This window comes from Pholcus phalangioides, unplaced genomic scaffold (assembly GCF_987345545.1).
Source record: "Pholcus phalangioides strain wild (caught in Gottingen) unplaced genomic scaffold, Ppha-v1.0 ptg000017l_1, whole genome shotgun sequence".
Taxonomy (NCBI): domain Eukaryota; kingdom Metazoa; phylum Arthropoda; class Arachnida; order Araneae; family Pholcidae; genus Pholcus; species Pholcus phalangioides.
Window position 1 is genome coordinate 32,549,685 of NW_028301610.1, and position 26,977 is coordinate 32,576,661.

The 26,977-nt window shown below is 36.8% G+C and overlaps 1 protein-coding gene across 1 annotated transcript in view; it reads left to right on the top strand.

Annotated features, from left to right (window-relative positions):
* The first annotated feature begins 22,430 nt into the window (after positions 1-22,430).
* LOC149072920 (uncharacterized) overlaps positions 22,431-26,977 on the top strand; it is a 45,513-nt gene continuing 40,966 nt past the window's right edge. Inside the window, exon 1 of the mRNA XM_089246284.1 lies at positions 22,431-22,600. The gene's annotated coding sequence lies outside the window, so the exon portion shown is untranslated. The remainder of the gene's footprint in view (positions 22,601-26,977) is intronic.

Sequence of the window (26,977 nt, forward strand, 5' to 3'; positions counted from 1 at the left end):
ATTTTTATTTTGAATGCTAATATCAAGGCGATATGATTTCTTACAAACTATTTCTTGGATTAAATCCATTTCTTAGCTTATAGATTATAAAAATAGCACGCGCGCATATCTGTGACAACACCACGAACGAGAGATCCCTCACTTGAAACAGTAAATAAGCAACTAAATGTAAAAAAGAGCACGTTTCGTGTGCTGCCGTCGCCCGTCTGCTAAAAAAGTGCTTGAGCAGTGACGTCACGCGGTAGCTCTGAGACCACGCCCACTGAGCCAAAGCGGCAAAAAACGCGACTTCAAAGAGACGAAACAGCCCTGGTAGCTGGTACGAACCAGTGTCGTGTTAACGCATGGGTCTGACCGGGCACGACCCAGCGGCCTCGAGGGGGGGGGGGGGAGGGGGCTCACTAAAATAAGATCTGGTTGAAATTTTGTGGAGTAATCACGTACATTTTCCTCACGGGGCCTCGGAAAAATCACTTAGCCAGAGGGCCCATGATTGTCTTAACCAGAATTAGAAGTTAAAGGTGATGCCTGGCCCTATTTCGGTCCATAAGTCACCATAAGGGCTGGGGTCCCATAGACAAGAGAGTAATGTATGTGTAGTAGTGAGCGTGCTTGTGTTCGGATGGACAAGTATGTCAAGGTGGGTGAAAAGACGCCATGGTTCCAGAATTCTGAAATTTCACAATTTTTGAATTTTAAAATTTCACAATTTTTGAATTTTAAAATTTCACAATTTTTGAATTTTAAAATTTCACAATTTTTGAATTTTAAAATTTCACAATTTTTGAATTTTAAAATTTCACAATTTTTGAATTTTAAAATTTCACAATAGTGCACGCTTTTTACCGACTCTGCGAGTTGGCGCCGTTGCAGATTGATTGAAAAAAAACCTGAAATTCGGGTTGTTTCAACCAATCAGAAACGGCGTCGACTTTCATAATCGCAAAACAGCGTGCACTATGTTTGTACTGTCGTAGAAATGCATAGGAGGATTTTTTACCGTAGAAATGCGTTGGATTGCTTACCAGTAGAAATGCGTTGGATTGCTTACCAGTAGAAATGCGTTGGATTACTAACCTGTAGCAATGCGGAGAAGGATTTCTTTCCCTTAGAAATACGTTGGATTGCTTACCCGTAGAAATGGTTAGGATTTCTTACCTGTAGCAATACATAAGAGAATTTCTTACCTGTAGCAATACATAAGAGAATTTCTTACCTGTAGCAATACATAAGAGAATTTCTTACCTGTAGCAATACATAAGAGAATTTCTTACCTGTAGCAATACATAAGAGAATTTCTTACCTGTAGCAATACATAAGAGAATTTCTTACCTGTAGCAATACATAAGAGAATTTCTTACCCGTAGAAATGTATAGGACTGCTTACCTGTAGCAATGATTAGGAAGATTTCTTTCCTGTAGAAATGTGTTGGATTCCTTATCTGTAGAAATGTGTTGGATTCCTTATCTGTAGAAATGCGTTGGATTGCTTACCTGTAGAAATGCGTAGGAGGATTTCTAGCTCGTACAAATTCGTTGGATTGCTTACCTTTAGTCAGCCTAGTTTCATAGCATCCTCGAAAATTACGGCTTGATGCGGCCGTACCTTCCTCACTTACCAAGGTCCTTTCTTGTTTCTGGGTATGGGTTCGAATCCCAGCTGGGTTATGGTTGTGTTTGTTCACATGTTCGTAATCGCCTCTAAAATGGTCGAGGTTTAGTTATAGCTACTTTACCGCACATAACTCCGGTCATATACCGCTATTTCGGCAATTTCCAACCAGTGGAGTTGGGTGGGAAATGATGGCGCCATCTATCTGTGGTCTCCCTAGGCTCGGTAGGTAAAGAACGTGTTTCTTATGTTCTTCCCCGGTTTCGGGCCCGTGGACTTTGACGCTAACTTTCATGCTGTAAGACGAACATCTTACTACTCCACCACTCGGGCGCGTTTAATTATAGCTGGTCAGAGTGCATTAAGTGACCATAGTTTGATAAAATGAGCAAAGTTCTCATTTTTCTCACGATGCTTAAACACGTGTTTAGTTTGTTCAATGGTTAATTCGGACCAAGGGCATTCTCACAAATATAGTATATATCTGCGTACGTCATTGATATCGCATTAAAACTGATGACTTCGACGATCATTCGCAAACAATCCATCATTCAGTGTAAGGATAGGATTGAGGCTAATATGCACGTGGATTGCGTGATCGATTGAAACGAATTATTAACAAGAATTAGCTAAGATCATTTGATCATTTTTGTCTCATCACTGTCATTTTTCGCACACGAGGGCTAATTAGACCGGAACTTACAATTTATTGCCGATTCCGAACTACAGTGTTCGACATTTTTTTGCCTTTTTATACTCACCGAGAGGTTAGTGCACTAACCACTCAGTGAGGGAGCCTGTGGTAGCAATCGTTTTCGGTTTTGTCATGCTGTCGCCATTTTTTTTTTCTGGTGTACTCCTGCTTCAGAAAATTTTCTGACTAGGATGAATCGGGTATTGAACTCGCAATCCCTAAACACCCTTTAGCATTAGGAAAGTATCTTATCAACCTGGGCTACTACGCCAAATTGGCTAAGATAAACCGACATTTTTTTTTTTTGTTCCGTTTTTCACTGTCATCCTTACTTTTCTAGGAAAGAAATATTTCAGGTGGTACGCAAAAAAAAACGCTCGAGAATCAAAGATTTTCGTTGATACTACGTAGGTCAATATAGGATGTGAAAAAACAGTGAAACTAGTCTGAAACTAGGTTTGCACTATTTTTTGCATCAAAATTGAGCTGTCACGAGAACATTTTCATGTTCTTATGATGTTTCATGATTTTAAATCTTGTTTGTTTTAAGCGACCATGAAATCCCTAGCAGATTCATCGTCCTTCATTAATGTGCAATCACGGTTGCCGCTTCTACATAATATAATAATAAGAAATCAAATGAGAGGTAGACTACTCTAAGGGTAGGTTATATAGAAAAATATCAGAAAATAACAATAGCTGATTTTCAATCAAGAGAACAATCTTATATTTTTATAAGTTTCACTTACAGGGGTCGCTCTAGCTCGCCTGCAACCCGGGGGGGGAGGGGCAAAACCTCATATGCCGCCCTTTAAAGACAACCATCGCAGGGTCGCAACTAGATGCTTGAGTTAGCAGAGGCAAGCACGCATTTTGGTGCCCCCTTTTGATGTTATAGAGAGGTCGAAGGGTGAAATTTGCGCCCCCTCTGGCCCGGTGCTCGGGGCGCACCACAACCGTCTGCACCCCCTATTTGCGGCATTGCATCTCATGATAGATAGAGTATGGTTCTCGTGGTCCTTGCTATTTATTGAACATCTCGTGATAGATCGGGTATGATTTTCGTGATAGAGTAGCGTTCCTCGTGGTCCCCTCTGCTATATGTACCTCGTGATCGATAGAGTATGGTTCTTGTGGTCCTTCTGCTACGTACTCAAATAGGCGCAAATAACTGGGGGCTGAGTCCATTTGAGCCCGCCTCTCAAAAATTTTGGGAGGGGCACCTCTGTGTACATCTTGTGATCGATAGAGTGTGTTTCTCGTGGTTCCTATGCAATGAACACCTCGTGATCCATAGTTTATGGTTCATGGTTCTTATGGTTCCTCTGCTATGGACAACTCGTAACAAGTAGAGTTGGTTTACGTGGTCCCTTTGCAATCTACATTTCGTCATTGCCGCAACTAGGTGCTTGGTCACCCGGGCGAGAACGCATTCTGGCGCCCCTTTGTAATGTTGAAAGAGAGGTTAAAGGGTGAAATTTGCGCTTCGCTCTAGTATAGTGCTCGGGGCAGCAGACCCCTCTGCCCCTCCCCCAGTAGCGGCTCCGTCTGGTGGGTGGTTGAGAGGGCTTTAGCCAAGGAGCTTGAGGATGAACATGTTTTTTTTGCCCGTCTGGAACTGCACACCATTGTGTAACCAACGAAATGTACTTGATTTTTCCCGCTTTTAAAGAAATTGTCCTTTTTAGACGTGATAACGTCTTCAAAATCAGTGCGGGGGTGTGGGTAAGCAATCACGCCCGAATGGGCAGCAGTTTATGTCGAAGTAATTTTAAACTTCAATAACTCGGCTGAAAATAGACATAGTGCTACCATCTTGATCTCATTTTAAAGACCATTGGTTCTCAAATTTTTGTCGCCAGAGGCTTCTTGACTCAATTCATTATCTGCAGCCAATTTATTATCTGGTTTATCTGCGGCTCCCAAAAATAATTTAGTGGATATATTTTCACTTATAAAAAAACTACTTCAAAACATAAAAAGTCACACAAATTAATATCTCCAGTTCATCGAAGGTTGGTGACAGTGGTGTCGGACGTGTTTCGAAGCTGCGGGCACTCGTCTTGAGCATTTCGAGGAAAAGTTTCATTTCTGTATCATTTCCAGGAAAAGTTTCATTTCTGTATCATTTCCAGGAAAAGTTTCATTTCTGTATCATTTCCAGGAAAAGTTTCATTTCTGTATCATTTCCAGGAAAAGTTTGATTTCTGTATCATTTCCAGGAAAAGTTTGATTTCTGTATCATTTCCAGGAAAAGTTTGATTTCTGTATCATTTCCAGGAAAAGTTTGATTTCTGTATCATTTCCAGGAAAAGTTTCATTTCTGTATCATTTCCAGGAAAAGTTTCATTTCTGTATCATTTCCAGGAAAAGTTTCATTTCTGTATCATTTCCAGGAAAAGTTTCATTTCTGTATCATTTCCAGGAAAAGTTTCATTTCTGTATCATTTCTGTGAGTGTTGATGTCAGAACCTGTGTCACAAATTACCGTCGGTGCTCTAGCACCCACAACACCCTCGGCTCTGACGCCACTGGTTGGCGATACCCCACTCTGAGGAAACACTGCTTTAGACCGAAAGTGAAAGAACCTAAAAAATGAGCACTTCTCTACCCCAGAAGATGCTGCCAACGTATAACACTACTCTGGTTATGGACTTGGACTTTCAGTACTTTACCATTCACACCAACGTTTATCTTTTATTTCAAAATGAATGCTTCTGCAACGGAAGTGATTTGTTCTAGATGAACTTTCTAGATCATTCATTATAATCTCGATTATCATTTTTTTTTTTTAAGCGTAACTCTAGAAAGATCACAGTTCTATTGATAGCATATCGCTAAATTAAGAGTTATTATGTAGACGACGAAGAAGGACTGAGAAGAGAAAAGAAAAGATACGAAACACCTCTCGTGGACTTGATAGTATTGAAAACAGTGAGAAAGGTATTTCATTCCTCAGTCAGTGAACCCCCGCGCTAAACCGACGACCTCTAGCGGATATGCAGTGTATTAAACTCACTTCTAGGTGCAAAGTCTAAGTAAAAAAAAAAGAAAATGGTAGATAATAAGAGATTATAAAAAAATGAAGCAAAATTCTAATCTATGGATGGCGGATAATATGAAAGGAAGAGAAAGATATAACGATGTCTTGACCTCTTCTCATTAGGTCAATTTTTCTCCCTCCCCCCCCCCCCTCCTGGTCATTTCTTATTCCAGATTTTTTTATGTAATAAAAAAAAAACTGATAATAAACATCGTGTAGTTTTGACTTTTGGACTTTTCTTTTCTGAACGTCGTTGGTCAGCGTGACCATAATGGAACCCGCCATTTCGATGGAATACATGTACAAGGCTGCTGACGTCGACATTTCGTAGCAATTGCTGACTGACTTTTTAGAGTACGTGTACGCTGGTGTATTGCTCAAACTTACATGGCATGCCACTGGCTGAGAAAAAAAAATGGGTAGAGAGAGAGAGAGAGAGAGAGAGAAATGATGTAAGGTCAATTCTTAGACTTTATCATATTGCTCGGATGAATGTAAATTCCAAACTCTGTTTACCAATTTTTTTTAAATATATTTTTTTCCCCCATTGGGAATCCTTAATGTTCTTAAATGGATGATGAAAATGATCGATTGGTTTTTTAAAAAAGAATTAAAAATCAGCACAAAATATTCCAGAGTTTCGTTTTATCGTTTTTATGTGTGTTTATGTTGTTTCGTGTGCAGAGTAATTTATTCTAATGTGATTTCTGCGAAAAGTTCTTATCCACAAACTACTGATGGAGAAGAAATTCGAACCTTCCTTGTGTGTGTTTTATCAATGGAAGGGATATCTTCAGGAGTGTTGTCTATAGTACATGTTCTACAAATTCGAGTCTTCTAGTTCAGTAGTTCTTAACCTGAAGTCCTTGTGGTCTTGGTGGGGGGGGGGGGGGGATCTAGTGGTCTAAAGAGAACCCCTAGACCCGTGAAAAGAATTATTTTTATTAAAACTGTGTGTGAACACTTTTCTTCATGTTTCTTATTTCACGCATAGGTAAAAAAAGAAAACCTTAGTATATGATCACGTGGAACATGCACCACGAAGAATCGGCGTCGTGACGAATTGACACTGCGACGAGTTGACGCTGCGATAAATTGACATCACGGCGAATGGACGCTGCGATAAATTGACATCATGGCGAATTGACGCTGTGATAAATTGACATCATGGCGAATTGACGCTGTGATAAATTGACATCATGGCGAATTGACGCTACGACAAGTTTGTACTACGATGAGTGATGCTGCGACAAAATAGTACCGCAACGAATCGACGCTGCAACAAAATTTTGCTACGATGAGTTGACGCGCGACAAATTAACCGACTACGTACTAAAAAAATCAATGGGGCAATGAGAGGTGTTTACGAGGAGTGGGGGTGGGGGGGGGCACAGAGCTATGAAAAAAAAGTAAATAAATAAAGCTTTTAATCAGACTTCTGCAAAACCGCCCATAGAACCAGTTCCGTAGCCCATTCCGAGTCAGTATGTGAAAATGCAAGTATATATATGAGTGGAATTACTTCCAGCAATGTACGGGGCTATTCAGAACATCCCTTGCCCCTTAACCCCTGGTGTTAAGAAATCCCTGGATAGAACGGAGCAAGAGATAACTAATTGAACTCTAAAAAAACCCCCAGGGGTTTGAAGACTGACCTAATTTATAAAATATTTTTCAGTTTAAATTTACTGAAAAAATAAATTCAATAAGAAAGGGCCTTGAGAAAACGATATTGTTTAAAGCTGGTCATGGGGCAAGAAAGGGCATGAAACACTGATCTAGTTCAGCTGTCATCAGCAATTAAGGATGGACATCAACGAGTCAATAGTTATCAATTACAAAAAATATCAAAAATTTAAATAACTCAATTGATGAAATTTGGATACTAAGGCTTATCTAAAGCAGTATCCCAAAAAGTGGGCGATATCATACATTGGGGCTGTAGATGCTACAGATATAACATGGGAATGTGTTGGTTTAGGAAAGAGAGCAATATGGGAACTCTTTTTCAGAAGGGTTACGATGAGATAATTGAAGATTCCCTAAGATCTACAGCATATGTATTCAACACGTGGCCCTAGTAGTTCGATACGGCCCTTGACCTCGAACCTCTTATTTATTCCCATGAGCCTCGAGGCCACAAAGATTATTGATTGATGAAAATGGGAACTAAGAACTACTGACATAAATCCTGATACACTGTCCCTGTAAAAAAAAATTAGTATTCACACTGTTGACATCAACTTTTTTTTCGTGATTTTGATTAAGTAAAATAACTCTGATCAGGAACTTCCCTGTCTCGTTGGAGCTTACAGTGCTGTCGGTACTCGAGCATCCATAATAGTCTCTTGTAGCCGGTTCCGGTCATTATTTCGACAGGCCAAAATTCCAAAAAGGTCGAAATCACGACAGAAAAAAATCCCGAGATTTCAAAAATAAATTTCATTGATAATACAAGGTGAACTCCACCTAATCTGCCGAAAGGGGTGATAGACGAGCCCACGTGTAACATGAAACACCCTAGCAACGTCCTGTTCTCTCTTTAACCGTTTTCGAATTATGGTGGATAATGAATTATAGAAGGAAAATGCGCCAAGTCTTAAAAACCAAAATTTGTGAAGTTTCGAAAAAATCTACACACAAAATGAGCACATATTTGGAAAGAACAAAAAAAAATCCCGTAAGGTGACGCTATTTTTATCAGAATATCTGGCGAGCTACAAGCGCTGAAATATTGGCGAAGTACAAAATCGAATTGTCACCTGATCGTCGAAATCTGTAATCACCGATTCCGCAAACACCCTTTTTAGCTACAATCGGCCAAATTTACCCAAAACTTTTCCATTCCACCGGCTTTTGAAAGAGCCTATAACAAATTATATCGGTGTTCAACGTTGACTTGATTTTACTTAACATGGTGAGGTTTAACATGTGCTGCGTAATTGCCAAATCCCAAAATGTTCGTCAATTAAAAGTGTGGAGCCGTCGAGTGATTTATGAATCAAAGTATCACAGTTAATTAATAACAGCATGAGAGAGACTTGGCTCTACATGAGATATCGCAACTTTTTACGGGTGAAAATTCTCGAGAGTTGGCTTCATTTTTTACACGGAATGTTTTTGATGGGATACGGTATTACGATCCGATAAACTTTTCCCAAATTTGGTTTTCAACGACAAACCACACTTTCCACTTTTTGTCGGAATCTTCATTTCTCGCACTAGAAAAATCCGTTGAAAATTTATTTTGTAAAAATTCATTTGATCGTAATTTAATATTTTAAACTTCACCTCAACAGTCCTTGGTTTTTCAGCGTGAGAAATGAAGATTCCACAACAGAAAGCCGAAAGTGAAGCTCTTAACCGTTGATAAATCTACCATCTACACCTCTGGAGACACGACCCTGCCTTCCTTATTCCACGCACTGTGGAGTGAAGCTGAGAAGTCTTTCCCACGAAAGAAATATTCAATGCTGAGGGTTTGAGGGATCACCCAAACCTCAACTGCACCACTAGATTCTTTGCTAATGACTGCGTTATCTACCGCATCATTCACCAACAGTCTGATCAAGAACTTCTCCAAAACAATCTGGCTTCTATCTCCGACTGGTGTTCACTATGGCAAGATGCCTATCAATATTTCAAAAACAGTTTTCATGAGAGTTACCCGTAAATTACTTCCTCTTGAATACTTTTACTCAATCGATAATTTAAGCATATCCCAAGTTTCTGAAATTAAACACTTTGGCGTCATGATCTCAGCTGACCTACCCTGGAACAAACATGTTGATTACGTCTTCCAGAAATGTCTCAACAAACTTTTCTTCCTCCGCCGAAACCTCAAACATTCCACTTGGGATATCAGATTGCTCTGCTACCACATTTACATCTCTCCCGTACTCTGCTCGTCCCACGACTGCTGGTCATCCTTTGTCTCCGTGTCCGAACTTAAGAACGAACTTGATCTCCTCTCCCTTGCTACTCTTCGTCTTATTTCTCGATTAACTCGTATCTTAAATCTACATCATTAAATCATATCTTTAAATCACCTTCCATAATCCTGTACAAATTCATGTGCTGGCTCCATATTTATTATGTGCATCATTAACATTTTATTTATATTTTTTTTTCTTTTGTGTATTTGGGGTCAATATTAAGTCTATTAAAAATTCATGTGTTGATATTATTCATATTTAATTTTTATACAGTAGCACCTCCACCGTTGCATGAGAATATCCTTTATTATTTATCTTTAACATATTTTATTTATTTTCTGTTAATTATACTATTTTTATTCGTAACTACTATCTTTCTTTTTGTATTGTTTTTTTCCTATCATATATCTGAAAATAATTTCACTGAACTATATTTTATAAACCTATACCCTGACATTGTAACAACCAGTATGGGACATTTCGTCTCCTTGGTTGCCAATAGTATCATATAACATGTATTCACACAAATTGTAAAATAAATTTGAAATTGAAAATTGAAATAACCCTGTTTTCTAAGATCTGTCATGGTCATCTGAACTTTGATACCTCCGGTATTCTAGCCAATCCATTCTAAATCTCCAGAAGATTCGACCATTCCCTTAAAACAAAACCAATTTTTGCTTCCACTGACTGTTTTAAATACAGCTTCTTTCCTCATATCATTGGTGAATGGAACAAACTCCCCAGTTCTATTGTCAACTCCCCGACTGTCACTAGTTTTTTTGCAGAATATCAAACAATATCTATGTCCCACTCAACCGCATTCTCTTGTATAGGCCTTGGGTCAACAATATTGTATAAATAAATAAATGGCAAAAGCATCAGACAGAGTAAAATGAAAAAATTTGGAGGAGACCTTCACATCCAGCAGTGGATTGCAAATGGTTGATGATGATGACACATCGACAATGATTTGCAACTATCTCTTTAAAAAAGTAAAAATAATTTTTTAAACATATCCATTTTGCACAGATGTTTGCGTGAGTAGAAGGTCCAACATTTCTCTATAGAAAATGTGACGTCACGGATTATAGGCAGGAAATTATGATACGTTATTTGAGATCACTCGTATTAAGGATTATAAAAGAGTCATCGAGGTTCACTTATACCAGGGGTTCTTCATCTTTTTTAGCCGCGGCACAAAATCAACAGCACGATCAACTTTGCGACCCATGGGTCTATTTCGAATACACTAATGCGTATTTGAATATTCCTCAATAGGGGAAATGTTTTGGTTTTGAAATTTTTGAGACTAATCGGTGGTGTCTTTAGGGGTGGGCAAGCGGGGCCTGAACTAGAGCTTGAATTAAATGAGGCCTTAAATTATTGAAAGTTTGCACTTATTCTGAAATTATATATATTTTTTTTGGTAAATTCTGAACTTTCGTTTATTAAAAAAAATTTTTTGACAAAAAATTTTTTCAGTCATTTCTTTTATTAATTTTCACTTATTTCTTTCATTAATTTTCACTTATTTCTTTCATTAATTTTCACTTATTTCTTTCATTAATTTTCACTTATTTCTTTCATTAATTTTCACTTATTTCTTTCATTAATTTTCACTTATTTCTTTCATTAATTTCACACTTCTTTTCATTAATTTCACACTTCTTTTCATTAATTTTCACTTCTTTTCATTAATTTTCACTTCTTTTCATTAATTTTCACTTCTTTTCATTAATTTTCACTTCTTTTCATTAATTTTCTCTTATTTCATTCATTTTTATTTATTTATTTCATTCATTTTTATTTATTTATTTCATTCATTTTTATTTATTTATTTCATTCATTTTTATTTATTTATTTCATTCATTTTTATTTATTTATTTCATTCATTTTTATTTATTTATTTCATTCATTTTTATTTATTTATTTCATTCATTTTTATTTATTTATTTCATTCATTTTTATTTATTTATTTCATTCATTTTTATTTATTTATTTCATTCATTTTTATTTATTTCACACACATTCATTCATTTTCACTTATTCCTTTCATTAATTCTGACATTATTTTTCATTAGTTCTAAAGAGAATTATGTATTTCTTTCTCTACCAATTCAAAGTTCTCGTTAATTACAAATATTCATTAATTTTTGTTCAGAGTGCTCATATTTTCGTAGAGAGATATCTTTCAACACATTCCTGGTGTGCATTCCGTAACAATAAATATCCAAATTTTAAATGCGACCTCTCCCTAAAAATGTATGAAATCATGACCAAATATAGCCCAGAAAATATCTGGGTCTCAGACCCATAGGTTAAGATCACCCTGATCCGTATTAGAAAATAGATATCAAAAACACGCAAACATAACTGACGAACAGAACGTCTTTAACACCAGACCATTCAGTCATATTTTACTAAAAAACCACATTTTATACACTATATAAGACTGCCTTATTTACAAGCAATATTTTAACACCTATTATTAATTTTTTTGCCGTTTTCTTTTTGTCTTAAATAAGGAGTCACATATTTGATTGTTTATCAAATTTGCATACGTGGGTGCGCTATTTGATCTTTTAATTTAAAGTGAAGGCAAATAAGAATAAAATAAGAACGAGAAACAAAAGAGAATTCATCATTCTTAAAAGGAAAGAGACTAATCTTAATGAAATTGACTAATTCTTTAAATTCATCGCTCTGAAGATTTAATCTTTTATTATTATTACCATTGCATTTTTCCTTTTGTCTGCCACAAAACTTCAAGTTGTCGGAAAGCTTGAATTTTTAATTGAATTTTTCAAATACCAAGAGCAGTACTTTTGCCATAAAAACAAGAATCCCAAACGGTTGCTGACACATACTATCTTTCCTACGAAATATTTTTGTTTGAAAAAAAAACAATTTTATTATTATTATTTCTTGTGGAAGAAACAAGATTATTTTGTGATCTATCAAGTTAAAAAAAAAACGTCAAATATTTCCATTTTTTAGTAGAATTTTCTCCATTTCAAATTTATACACGTTTATGGAAATAACGTGACAGTACCTTGAATCGAAAGTAATTTTAAAATTGTAAATTTGACTCCAATGTACAATTATTTTTCTTGATTATCTTCTGTACAATTATCTGAGGGAAATGTTGTTTTTAGCGTTAGCTTCGCTGCGTTATTAGATACTTTACGTGGAAGTTTGACGAACAGGAACGTCTTATATCGTCTTTAATTTGATTTTTTGGTGATTTTTATCACGTAAAAAAAATATTTTTAGTGTACGATTCCATAAATCCTTATCAAATTGATCACTTCAACGCTCAAAATAACTTAAAAAAAAATTAATCGTACCATAAAATAGATGAAATACAAGTTTTAACGACAGGATCGACAATAAATGGCGCAATTTAAATTATTATAAAAAGTAATATGTAATTTTTTTTGCTAAAATATTGTTTTTGAAAGCGAATATCATAGTATTGGTAAAAATTCACGAATAAACGTTAATGTTTTCAAACTTTTTGTGTGAATTAACCCTCTAGGTCCGGTGTATATTTGATATTCTTGACAAATACATGGCCAAAAAAAATCCCATTATACCAATTTCTTTTCTCGGTTTTTTATTATTTTAGAAATGAAATCTTTTAGTGTAATTTCAGTGCAAAACACGGCTGTATGAGTACAGTACTTTTTTATCTAGAAAGAGTTGATTCCTTGTCCGTGTCATTTTTTGAGATCTGCTGAAAAATTTAACATGTTGAAAAATTTATAAAATCCCACCAAATTGAGGAAACTGAAAATAAAATTCACGATAACTATTCAACTTTGCTAAGAAAGATTTTATCACATATGCGAACATATATATAAAAAAACCCACTCCAACTGCTATGTTGATGTAGTGTTCCAATTAAAAATATGCAAACAGCACCAATTTACATAAGTATTTGAAAAAAAAAATTCGATACATTTGTATCAACGAGGTGGCATCACCCACCTCGTTGGGCATTTTGCCTGTTGTGGCGTTGTATTTGTATTTGTATGAGGGTGAATCATAGATGGGTAACGACAAGATCGACAATAGATGGCGCTGAATAATTTAATAAACAATTTAAATTCGTATAGCAGCTAATCTGTATAATTTTTGTTGCCAAAATATTTTTTTTGAGAGTAAATATCACGATATTAGGATCAAATTTTATTAGAAAAAGTGAATATTTTCAAACTTTTTTGTGTGAATTAATCAGATCACACCCGAAAAAGCTATTTCGTATTATTCCTTCTTTACGTATTATGCATATAACTAAGAGAAAGAATCTATATGATTGTGCGGAAAAATTCGGGAATAAATGCGATTATTGCTAAACGTGAGAAATCTACCACAATTGAATATTAGCGTCCAGTTCTCTGTCTAAACACCTGCGGCTACTTCTATGAATATTTAACACCTCGCGCCCGTTAGTTTGTTTTGAACGGAGGTCCGATGAGAGAGAGATCATGTTGAATCGGGGACCACCCAATAGGTTTAAAACACCTGCTTGATCATATACTGTTGTAATATGCATGCACTTGATTCTCTCGTCAAAGAGCGAAACAAAAACTGCGTGCTGTGAAACATGCGCTAACGGCTAAGTTGCTCAAATCTGAGAAAAATATATAGAACTAATATCTGTGTAAACTGCGATAAACGGAAAATGCACCGGACTACGAATATTTTCATCATTAGGCAGCCTATAACATATGTGTCGGGTCTGATATGGTGCAATCAAATAGCTTATAGAGTACATAAACCAAAAGTTCAAAGTTTTCGTGATAATGAAAATAGCTGCATGTTCTTTCTCTATTTCGATATTTACTCAGGTTTCATATAATGCCAGACGAGTGCAAAAACCCATATGCCGCAAAAATGTTGCCACTAAAACAGAAATTCACAAATATTTTCACGTTCTCGGCATCTTTGGGAATGAGATTAGAATTTTAAACATTTCGTGGTACTCCTGCAAAATCTTGAAGCGTTGTAAAATTTTGCAGTTGCGGCACACCTGATCTAAAAAAAAAAATACTATAGAAACTTATTGATCACCTTGTCAGGCACGAGAGCCATTTTCAAACAGCAATACAATGACGAAAACATTCCATTAATACATTTTTCTGAGAGAAAATTAAGACAAAAAAATTAGCAAAGACAAATTATGCAAAATCCTACAGGTTGGACGTAAGATGAACCCAGAGGCGTCGGTACAGAATACTGTGGGTGCTCAGGCACCCACTGTACCCCCGGCTCCGACGCCACTGGATGAACCACAGAAAAACATAATGCGATATACGACATTTGAAGAATATGGCGTAATGCGGTAGACAGATATGAATTTACGGTAATATATTTGCAAGGAATGTTGTACGAAAAAAGAAGACAAGAATTTACGAAGGTTACGGGGACCATTTTAAAAATTTGTTATGTGATGAAAAATACACATTTTAAAGAAGAACACGTCACGATGCATCAAATAAAAACAAAACGGCTAGTAATCTGTAAAAATGTAAAAATTTTCTGCGATTTAAACGACACTATCATGAATGAATGCCAGAACTTTGCCACTGGACTTATCCCGTTGCCGAGATCTCTTCCAGCCCAGCTTCGTGTGGCAGAGTCCAAACGATACTATCAGGAATGTATCACTCAGAAATTCCAATCAAAAAATACATTCATTAATCTTTTCGACATTCTAAGAAATGAGACAACCAAAACGGACGTGAATAAACATCTTTTTTACTATATCAGTGAATTTGAGCAGCAAAATTTTGTCAGTGTAACTAGAATAAAATTCCTAAGTATAGGTAAACTTTTCTCCAAGAAACCCATAAAGAAATCCGAATCCGTGCTTTAGAACAGACATGAATATGAGACAGAATAATTGCAACGAATGTGGTACAAATGAAAGTCACAAATTTAAGGATTACGGCATAGCAACTGCCAAAGAAAAGGACCATTTAAAAAATTTCCGGCACAGAAAATACAAATCGTAAAAAAAAAAATGACACATCTGATTGAAAGAAGTAAAAATGTACAAAAAGTTGCAATAATTACAGTATTTATCAGTCAGAGATTTCAAAATCGAAAATCAAAATTCTTAAAATGAAACAGCCGAAATAAAAAAAAAACAAACACGAATAAACGTCTTTTTGTATTATATCGGTGAGTTCAATCAACAATATTTTGTCAGTGTACATAGAACCGCATAAGCAGGTAATTTGTTCTCCAAGAAATACGTAAAAATGACGCACAATGCTTAAAGACAGACATGAATTTGCGTCAGAATAATTGGAACGAAAAGACACTAACTTAAAGATTATGACATAGCGACTGCCAAAGAAAGACCATTTTTAACATTTTCGGCGCAGAAATACAGATCGCATAAGAATATTACAAACCTGATCAAAAAAGGTAAGAATGTACACAGTTGCAATAATTATTTATCTATTATTCAGAAATTCCGAAATCCAGTTATTAATCTGCTTAACATTTTTAGAAACGAAACAACAAAAAACGAACAACATTGGAAATAATAAAATGTCTTTTTTTAAGTTAAATTAGTGAATCCAATCTTCCAATCTTCAAAATTTTATTAGTGTACATAGAATTGAATTCCATAAGCAGGTAAATCTGTTCAATAAGAAATCCATAAAAAAATTAAACTCAATGCCCATGAACAGACATAAATTTGAGGCTGAAAAATTGCAATGAATATGGTGGGAAGGAAAGACACAAATTTTAAAATTACAACAAAGCAATTGCCGAAAAATGACAATAATTTCAAAGGACCATTTTAAAATTTCCGGCACAGAAAATACAGATCACAAAAACAAATATAACGCGTCTGAGTAAAAAAAATTCACTAGTGTGTACGTACAGGGTGATTATAATTAAAGTTCCCGTGCTCTGAGTAGTTTCTCTCAAAAACTGCTTATCTGAATACAGCCAAATTTTTAGGATATCTTAATGAGACCATGGGAGAGAGACTTGCTAAATAAAAAAAAATAGTTAAATTTTTGACCGCCAGGTGAAAAAGTGGAGCTTTTTTATTGATTTTTTTTTATCCCATGGACCATATAGCGTATATACCAAGTTACAATGGAATACATCCTCAGGAACGGGCACTACATTGGTCGGAGTAGTGCAGTATACTGACGGGTGCTACATTGGTCTGAGCAGTGTCAGTATACGGAGACAACTCAGTCCTATGTAGCGTCCGTTCTGGTAGACGTATTCCATTGAAACTTGGTATATACGCTATATGGACCATGGGAAAATGTAAAATGCAATAAAAAAAAGCGCCAATTTTTTCACCTGGTGGTCAAAAATTGAACTTTTTTTTCATTTCATAAATCTCTCCCATGATCTCATTAAGATATTCTAAAAATTTGGCCGTATTCGCATGAGCAGTTTTTGAGAGAAACTAGAGAGAGTACGAGAACTTTAATTATTATAACCCTGTATATATATATATCACGAATTACGAGACATTTTTTCAATGTACGATACGTTTCATACGTTCATCATAATCACCATGTAAAAATGTACAGTTTTGCAACACAAAAAGTAACTGACAGGAATCTATCTCAGAAATTCCAATGATTAATTTCAACATTCTTAGAAACGAAACAACGAACAAATGAATCAACATCAAATTACTGAGTTCGAGCAACAGGATTCTGTCAGTGTACATAGAACCGAATTCCATAAGCAGAAAATCAGCCCTCCAAAAGAAATCCATGAAAAATGACTCACATTGCTTTAGGACAGACCTAAATTCAAGGCAGAAATAATTGGAACAAATGTGGTACGAATTAAAGACACAAATTTACGCAACTGCCGAAAAAATGCAACATTTTCGTGGAAACATTAAAAAAAATTATGGCACAGATAATAATTGATAATACAAGAACGTGATACGTTTGATCAAAAAAAAGGTAAAAATGTATAATGTTGCAATATTTATCTTGCCAATTATTAATCCTCTCAACACTTAAAAATGAAACAATCTAAATGAGCATCAATAAACGCCTTTTAGGATATCAGATTCACCAACTAACCCATAAAATTTTGTATACAGGGTGTTCTGTGAGTGCTAATGCGGCCTTTATCTCATCAACCGTTCATCGTAGAGGTACGATTCCAGTCTGAAAAATGTTCAAAAGGCATTCAAAAATTACCCTGTGCCAGTTTTGAGAGTGAAAATACAGTGTGTCATAAAATAAAAAATCTTAATTTTTATACGGCCCCACTTTTTCGTCGGAACTTTTTTTTTCGTTGGCCTCAAGAGAGATAGAACAACAACTTTCTAATTTTTATACGATCCCCCCTGTCCTACTAATTGGAAAGTTGTTGTCCTGTATCTTCTGAGGCCAAAAAAAAGAAAATTACACACGTTTCTATAAGTGCAATATTCTCTAAGATATTTGAATTCGAAAATCGGAGAAAAGTTACGAAAGAACAGAAAATTCTGACTGACAAAACGCTCCTTTCACTCATTAATGCTGTCCTTTCCGAACTTTTCTCCGATTTTTGAATTGCAATATATCGTCGAATATTGCACTTGGGAACGTGGAATTTTTTTTTGTTGGCCTCTGAAGAGAACAACTTTCTAATTGGAAGTTGGTGGACAGGGGGACTGTACAAAAATTTAGATTTTTTTTAATTTTGCTATACACTGTATTTTTACTCTCAAAACTGGAACAGGGTAGTTTTTGAACTCCTGTTTAGCATCTTTTAAATTGAAACCATACCTCTACGACGGACAGTTAATGAGATAAAGGCCGCATTAGCACTTAAGAGATATGGGATATGGATCTCTCAGAATAGCATTCTCAAATAGGTAATAATGGATTTAAGGTAAATAATAATCTAGAATGAAAAGGCATGTGACTAAATTTCCCTTTCCCTTTAACCAAAACCGCCCTTACCACATGCGGGGCGTGGTGCAGAAACAGTGAGGTAGGTGCAGGGGCGGCTCGAGCTTACTTGCAGCCTCATATGCCGCCGCCCTTAGTGGCGACCCTGGCAGGAGGCTGACAGGACTTCAGTGAAGGGGACCTCGAGATAAACGTGATTTGGTTTTTTTTTTGAGAAGAAAGCCACACACGATTGTTTACCTGCTATGTGCGGACCATACGTCCCGTTTTTTGAAGAAAACTTTTTGTCCCTCGTTTTTTTTGTTCCAGAATTATTCTACCATTATGCCAGATAATTTAATCCTTAAAACAACACTTATTTTTGTGAGCCATTATCACTTATCCTGTAAAGTTGGTGTACACTATCTACCAATAAGTATTTGGACACCTGTGCTAGAAAAGAAAAACTAACTTTATTCAAAATCAATAGTTGGTAGAGCCTCCACGAGAGGCAATTACAGCGTGAACCCTCCGGGGCATACTTTCCACAAGTCCTTGTGTGACGGCTAGTGGTATTTTCTTCCACTCCACTTGGAGAAGACATGTCAGTTCCTTCACCGATTTTGGACGGGTAGGGCACCCCTTAATTCGGCGATCCAACTCGTCCCAGGGGTTCTCGATAGGGTTCAGGTCTGGGCTCTGGGCAGGCCAGTCCATTCGATGAACCCCATTGGCACCATACGAAGCCTTGGTTAACCTCGCAGTATGACAGCTGACATTGTCGTCCTGGAAGTAACAGGGGTCCACCCCGTAAAACTGCCACAACGTAGGAAGCACATTGTCATCCAAAATAGTGCAGTAGGCATCGGCGTTGAGCTTACCATGAATGGGGACCAAGGGTCGCAGTCCATACCAGGAGAAACACCCCCAGACCATAATTCCACCTCCGCCGAACTTGACTGTTGGCACAATGCATTCTGGCAGGAGACGTTCTCCAGGCAGACGCCAGACCCAGACCTTGCCATCCGAACGGTAGAGGGTGAACCTTGATTCGTCGCTCCAAAGAATCCGTTTCCACTGATCTACGGTCCAATTTCGATGTGCTTTGCACCACATTAACCGAGCAACGCGGTTGGACTTTGTGATCAAAGGCTTATGGGCAGCAGCACGACCATGAAAACCAATCAGATGTGCTTCCTTACGGATGGTATTCATTGAAACAATACTCCCGGATGCCTGTTGAAACTCCTCGCGGATGAGGGCCATCGGTTGGGTGCGGTTCTTCCAAATTTCTCTGGACAGCACCCGTCGGTCTCTATCTCCCAGTTTCGTTGGTCTGCCGACTCGGGGCAAATTCCGACAATCACAGCTCACCTTCCACTTCTTAATCACATAGGCCACTGTCGATTTTGGGTACTTCAGCTCGCTAGATATGTCCCTTAAGGTTCGGTCATTTTTGTGATACCCGATAATTATACCTTTCTCGAAATCAGAGAACTCCGAACTGCGCGGCATCTTGCATGCGACTAATGCCGATGTTGTTTCCTACACGATATATACCGGTGGAGGGCGTGACGTATCTCAGGACCGCAGATATCGTCATTTGCATAGGTGTACAAATACTTATTGGTAGATAGTGTATATATAACGAGGTTATTTTTATTAAAAAATTTATTTTTCAAATTAGTTTCTGGTACTCCAGTTACCGGACAAGTGAGAAGCCAAACTTTTCCTTTGCTTTTATTTGACTATTGTGGGACAAATTCTGGGTGAGGGAACCAAAATGCACACTTGCCCCATGTGATAGAGTACAGGGGTGGTGGCTCTTGTCCATGCGACCCATTGCGACCGCACGGGGTGCCTCTCAAGAGGGGTGCTAAATCCGAGGGTGAATGGGTAAAAAAAAATTCCATTGGCCGAAAAAAATCAAAGAAAATATTTTCTGTCTGCTCTGGAGGGGCGCAAAATCCGAGATGAAAGGGCGAAAAAAAAGTATTTTTTTTAGGAATTTGGATAAGGGAGGGGCATGGGCCCCCAAGGGTAGGACGGACAGGGCACCAAATTGGGGCCCGGGACTAAATCCTTATAATTTTTCTTTTTTTTTCACACTGTAAATTAACTGTAGAAGGGACCCCGTGGAAAGTCTTGCTTGGGCCACGCGAAAGATTCCAGCCTAGGGGCCCTGACGCAGGATGTAGAGCTTTTTTTTCTTTTTTTTTTGAAACCGAGCACAACTCAGGTCTATTGCCATAGGCAGTTGTAAGTTGTGCCGGAAGTGTAAGTGCGTGTATCTAACCGTTTTGGGTGCGTATCTAGTGTTGTGTACGATTTTTCAGTGTTGCCATCTATATCTCAGAAGTGAAGTGAGTGATGTGTAGTGACTGAATATTTGTACTGTTTGTAGGACTGTTGCTCTCTGTGGCGAGACTTTTTAACGGGGAGATCGGCTCGCATTTGCTCCACGAAGTTGGGAACCACAGAAAACCAACTTCAGCTGACCACCACTGTGGTGACGGTGGGGCTCGAACCCGGGTCCCCACGATGCGAGTCCGTCACTATGACCACTCGATCACCACAGCGGCAGGATGTAGAGCTATGGGGGAGGGAATAGGCAGGAGGCGCATAATCTCGAGCCTGCCCTATAGCTTACATTCTTGTTTCTGGTATTTACGGTCAAAGGCCCTGTTTATTTTCTCAACATTTCCGTCGTCGAGGTATGACTCTAAAGCGTGATGTGAATTTTTACTGGACTAAAGTCTACGCTGCCGCCCCTTGAAACCTGCCGCCCGGGTGCGCCGCACCCCTTACACCCTCGCTTAAGCCGCCCCTGGCGACGCGAGGTGCGTCTCAACAATTTAAGGACACCAAAAAGTTTTAGAACCCACTGCCTCGATTTCATTTATTTTGGGAATGGAATCGGCATCCATTATTTCAGAATATACAGGTATGCTGAGAAATATCTATGCAAACAATTTTGAACACGCAATTAAATGCAAGTTAACACAAAAATTCATGAAAATTCACCACTGAAGGTAATTTTAAATTAATGAGAGAAACAATTCCCGGAACTGATGTTGAATTGTAGATTTGATGAATTAAAAATTAATTGAAAGAAATAATTCCAGCACTAATGATAATTCAGAATTGATGTTAAATATTACTCCAGAATTGATGAAAATTCAAAATTTACTGAAGAAAAATTCCAGAATTGATGAAAATTCAAAATTTACTGAAGAAAAATTCCAGAATTGATGAAAATTCAGAATTAACGAAGGGAAGAAAATTCTAGAATTGATGAAAATTCAGAATTTACGAAGGGAAGGAAATTCCAGAATATTGATGAAATTCCAGAATTTACGAAGGGAAAAAATTCCAGAACTTACAAAGAAAAAAATTTCCAGAATTGATGAGAGTTTAGAATTAACAGAAGGAAAAATCCTAGAATTGATGAAAATTCAGAAATCACTAAGCAAAAAATTCCCCAGAATTAGAGAAATTCCAGAGTTCACACTAAGGAAAAAAAATACCCCAGAATTAAGGAAATTTCAGAATTGACGAAAGAAAAAATACCAGAACTGATGAAAATCCGGAACTAATGTAAGAAATCATTTCAGAGTTGACGCGCGAAACCCCCCAATAACTTACCGTGATTGCGGGGCGCGGGCCGACCGACCGACCGCACCTGTCGAACACCCCTAAGGGCGGCTCTGCATTTTAACTCAGAAAAAAAAAAAGCTCTCTTTCTCTTATATTTAGATGCACATTGGGATGCGAGATAAATTCCTTTTTATCTCTTTAGATGCTTTTTGTTTTTGCATCGTGTTGTTTTTTCACGACGTTTGTGTCTTGTTTAGAGCGACGTTTTTTTTTAGTGTTTTTTTTTTTTACGTCGTTTCTTTTCTCGCTTGTATTTATCGGATTGCCCGTACGCTATTCCTCAAATTCATTCAGCGCACGATTCTCGCATCTCACCACTACTTCTCTCTACCCACTTACATCCTAGAAACTTTTATTGATAAACTTTGACTGTGTGTGTTAGCTCTCGCTTGATCTCTCGGGAGGAAAGAACAACAACAACAATAATAACAAAAAAAAAATTGTTGTGTGTTTTTTTTTTTTTAATATGCAATATAAATACTATTATTCTAATCCCCCCATGTATTAATACCGACTTAAGTAGTTGGTTGGTGAGATTATTTGAGCCGAGTGTTGATTGTATTTTGCCCCTGCGTGAAGGAAACTGTATTAAAAAAAAAACATTTTAGATATGAAATGAGATAGAGATATTAAAAAAATAATTTATATAGAAATAAAGGAGAAGTATAAATAAGTATTTATACTGATATATATCTGCAAAAGGAAAATAAATCAACGATATTGAAGGTTTTTCTCATCGATCTATTTTGAAGAGAACTCGTGTTCTACAAGGTAAGTGAAAAATCTCGAATTATTGTTTTTAATATTTTTAATAGGGCTGGGAATCGATTAAGAACTTTAAATTGTTAATCCAAATTTTTTTAATCGACTGATTTACCGACTTTTAGATGCTGACTATTCGTAAGAAACGTGCATTAGTGACTATAAATAATATTAATTGATGCTGTAAAGATGTATTTCATTCATTTCAATCACCTATTCTCGTAGATGTGAATAAATATAGGAGTAGATTGAGAAATTTTGGTCACCCGCGTGAATAAATTTGATATGCCGAACATATTTTGTCATATCCTGGAATTTCTTAACTTAGACCTTGCTGTTTTGTTTAGAGAATCCATTATTTTAGGTTGGTCACTGATTTCGAAACTACTTTCGATCTTCATACTGTTGCTTGTTTCCTTTAGAAAATGTAGGAAATGTTTAAGAGGGTGTTTCGCTCCTAAATGGGGGGGGGGCATGTTACGCAAGAACTGGTGTTCACAGTGGAGACAATATATTTTGAGCTTTTCTTTTGAAACTCTAATCAAAATCAGTTTGAAACTGAAATCCTCCGAAGTTTTCGTTGAATATCGACTTGTATTTTCCAATCTAAAAAAATTGATGAAATTATTAATTCAAGAATATCTAAATATGGTAACTCATCTAAAATGTTATGACGAGGAACATCATTTAAGACATCTAATTGGTTTCGTTAAGTAAATAAAGTTAATTCACATACTTTTATTGGAAAATTTTAATTTAATTAAATTTTAATCGGATTGATCGAGTCGATTAACACAACTAAAATTTTTAACTGTGATCAGCAATTGATCAACTAATCAACCCGATTAATCGATTAATCGGACCAGACCTTATTTTCAACACATCTTTCCAAAAGGATTATCATTGTACAAACAGAGTATATGTAAAATTCATATAAATTTTTACGAGGCTTTTCTTTGACTTTAAAATTGTAAGTGAAACTATCCGACGTAATAATTTTAATTCCAATTATTTAAAAATTTAGTTTTCAGATTTTATTTATAATTTCAAATATGGAAGCGAAAATATTTAGCATTAAAAAAAATGTTGGTGTCACAGATGCAAAGGTGTTCCACGAAGAGTGTCCGAAAATAAAAAAAATTTATGGTTATTCTAAAATTATAGTGAAATATAAGTAAAAAGAGTGAAAAAAAATGATTAAAAAGAGGAAAGTAGAAATATGGTAGCATCACTCTCGTAAAATTATAATTTGAAAAAAAATATAGAAATAAAAATTTCATACGGCCCTGATAAAAGAAATTAATTAATGAAATTTACCCCGTAACACCCGTAACATTTGAATGATAATTCGTTTCAAGTGCTAAAATGACATAATTTCATAAAAGGAAACACGTGATAGTCGGAAAAAGTGCAAAAATGAAGAATTTCCGTCGTCGATATCTCGCCGGATTTTTTATTTAAATGTTACGGGAAGAATTTTTTCGCTGCATAAATAAAAGCACAAATTTTAACCGGTTGACATTTTTTATTTTCTGCTGTATAAAAATTTGAATTTTTTAATTTCTCTTAATTATCATTTTACGAGAGTGCAACTACCGCAAATTTCAATTTTCTCCTTTTTTGATATTTTTACATATTTTACTTCAATTTTATACTCAACCATAGAATTTAATTTTTTTCGGACACTCTCCATAAAACACCCTGTAGATATATGTACAATATAATCGATAAAATATATTTGTAACAGAGTGGTATTATAATTTCGGATAATAACAGCCACTGGTACTTGAATTTCGAATGATATCCCTATGGAGGTATGTAATTTATAAATTGATTAATATGGGAACTAATTAATTTATTTATTTCAAAAAATTTCGACTATGGTAAATTGACTATTTTATGATTTATTTTGTAGAATTCAAATTTTTATGCCTGCTTGATTTGGAAACATGCGATATTTTCTATCTTCTTTTATTCCTAACCATAATTTTATAGTTTTCAAGAACTAAATTCGAAATTTAACTAGACAGGATTATTTGGAAAACTGAGGACTGCAAGGATTATCGATAACAAAGAAAACTGCCGAATAGAGCCAAGAAACTCGGTTATTGCTTCCTGTCTAGGAAAGCTTACCTCTTCCGTCGGGGAGTAATTAGTGAGGAATTATAAGCTACTAACTTTATACCCCTTCAGAATTCCGAAGTGATTTATTGATTTCATAAATCTCTACCAGAGATCCCTTTCCTTAACTCGGCTTCAGAAATCTGCCACATGCCAATGAACTCTACCTCACTATGGAATATATCTACCTAGCGTTCTATCAGAACACTATAGAACGCATTTTTAAGGGGGTCTCATACCTTTTAACATGGTGGGAAAACTATGCTCTAAAATATCATTTAATATTGCTACTTAACCATTGATTTATTTCAAATTTTTTACGCATATTTTCGATTGTACAGTATATGCTAACCCAGCGTTTTCTCAAAATTTTTTTGCCCGTGGCCCCCTTTGAAGCATATATTTTTTTTCTCGTGGCTCCCCTGTCTTACCCCAGAGTCTTCGACCTCCATGTAGAAGCAAGGTCCTTTATACATATTGAATTGATTTTTTTTTTCAGTGAATTTATATTGAACGAAAATTTTGCAAATAAGATTTCCCTCCAGACCACTGGCCTAGAATTTATTGAGCTCCCCGCTAATCCGAGTTCTATTCAGGACCGTCTCACCATCATGGGCCCCCTAGGCAAAGTGATGCTATGGTAGTCTCATACTTAGCCGGAAATAAACAGCCTACATATTACCTACTTATTTTCAAAATTTATTATACTATATAAAATATCATGAGGGGTGGGGTCACTTATGAACATGAGACCCCCCCCCCCCGGGCATGACCTCTCACAAGAGGACAGAACTGCAGCCCGGGGCCTGATATGGTTTTCATCATTTTTTTGTTTTTTCACTCTATAATTTTAATATGGGGGGGGGGGGGCTCTGTGAAAAATCTAGCCGGGGGCCTGAAAAAAACCCCATTCTAGGGAACCTGCTGTAAAATGTATGCGGTGAGGCCCGGGTGGGTCCATGCCCTCAGACGGCCCTGGTTTTATGGGTGGTTTGTTGGATTCTGTATAAGTGTATAGTCACTAATATAAAAGCTTTATTTCTTTACACCTCAATTTTTCTTCTCAGATCTCTGCAGCCCTTCAAACCACCTGTCATAGCCCCTTTCTCTATTTTCTTCCGTGGCTCTCTTGAAGTGTCCCAGTACCACCAGGGGGTCATATGGTTCCCGGTTGAGAACCACTGTGCTAACCTATTGTCAGTGTAAAGTTCTACATATATCTAATACTTAATATTTTACGAATTTTTAAAATAGCGCATTAAAAACAAACAGCTTGCGCGCATGATGAAATAGCATTACATCAATGTAATTGAATAACAATTTATTCAAAATGTACAGGGTGGGCAAAAAGTCCGTAGAAACTTTAAAAAATCATAAAAACGGTTTGCAGGGTTAGCATCGCTACGTAACGGGAATTTTTTAAGACAGAAAAAAAAAACTACAAAGCAGCCGATAAATGGCGTTGGTACGAGCGACTTCGGTGGAAATATGCAAATGAGACGGTTATAAGAACTTGCGCTCCTAATCCACAACCAGTTCAACGTTGTAAACCGTGTATGTGAACAAGGATGCCGAGTGCGAAGGATAAAGCTTTGTTGGTGAAGTTGTTTTACGTGAACCAGGAATCAGCGACCATTGCCGTGCGTAAATTCCGGGTTCTGAAGAATGTGAGGACTGGAAAAGGCCTTTAACAGCGACAGGCCTCCTAAAGCTTGTTTAGTGGTTTGAGGAAACTGGAACGCTGGAGGATCGTGTAAGAACCGGACGACCATGTTTAAGGAAGGCAGGTTCGCCGCGTGTTGCAGCCGAAATGGAAGCGCTAGCGTCCGAATCAGCTGCAGGGACCAGCAGTGCTCGTGAAGCTGCCAGACGCTTGGGCTTACCACCATCCTCGATAGCAATATTCTTCATGGAATCCTTGATCTGTACCCATACAGACTGCAGTCGTGCCATGAACTTTTACCAGTGGATACCGTACAGAGGGAAGCATTTGCGAGGTTGGCTTTCTCCAAAATCGAACAGAATCCCACCTGGGTCTTTAACATCTTATGGACAGACGAAGCTCATTTTTCGCTTCATGGTGACGTTAATATTCATAACTGTCGCATCTGGGCGACGTGTAATCCACGTGAGTACATGCAGAAACCATTGCATTCCCCAAAAGTGACAGTGAGGCGTGGGTTCACATGTTCGTTCATCATAGCACCCTTCTCCTTTGGAACGCAGTGCCCAGTAAATCTGTGGAAAACGGCTACGGTGAATGTG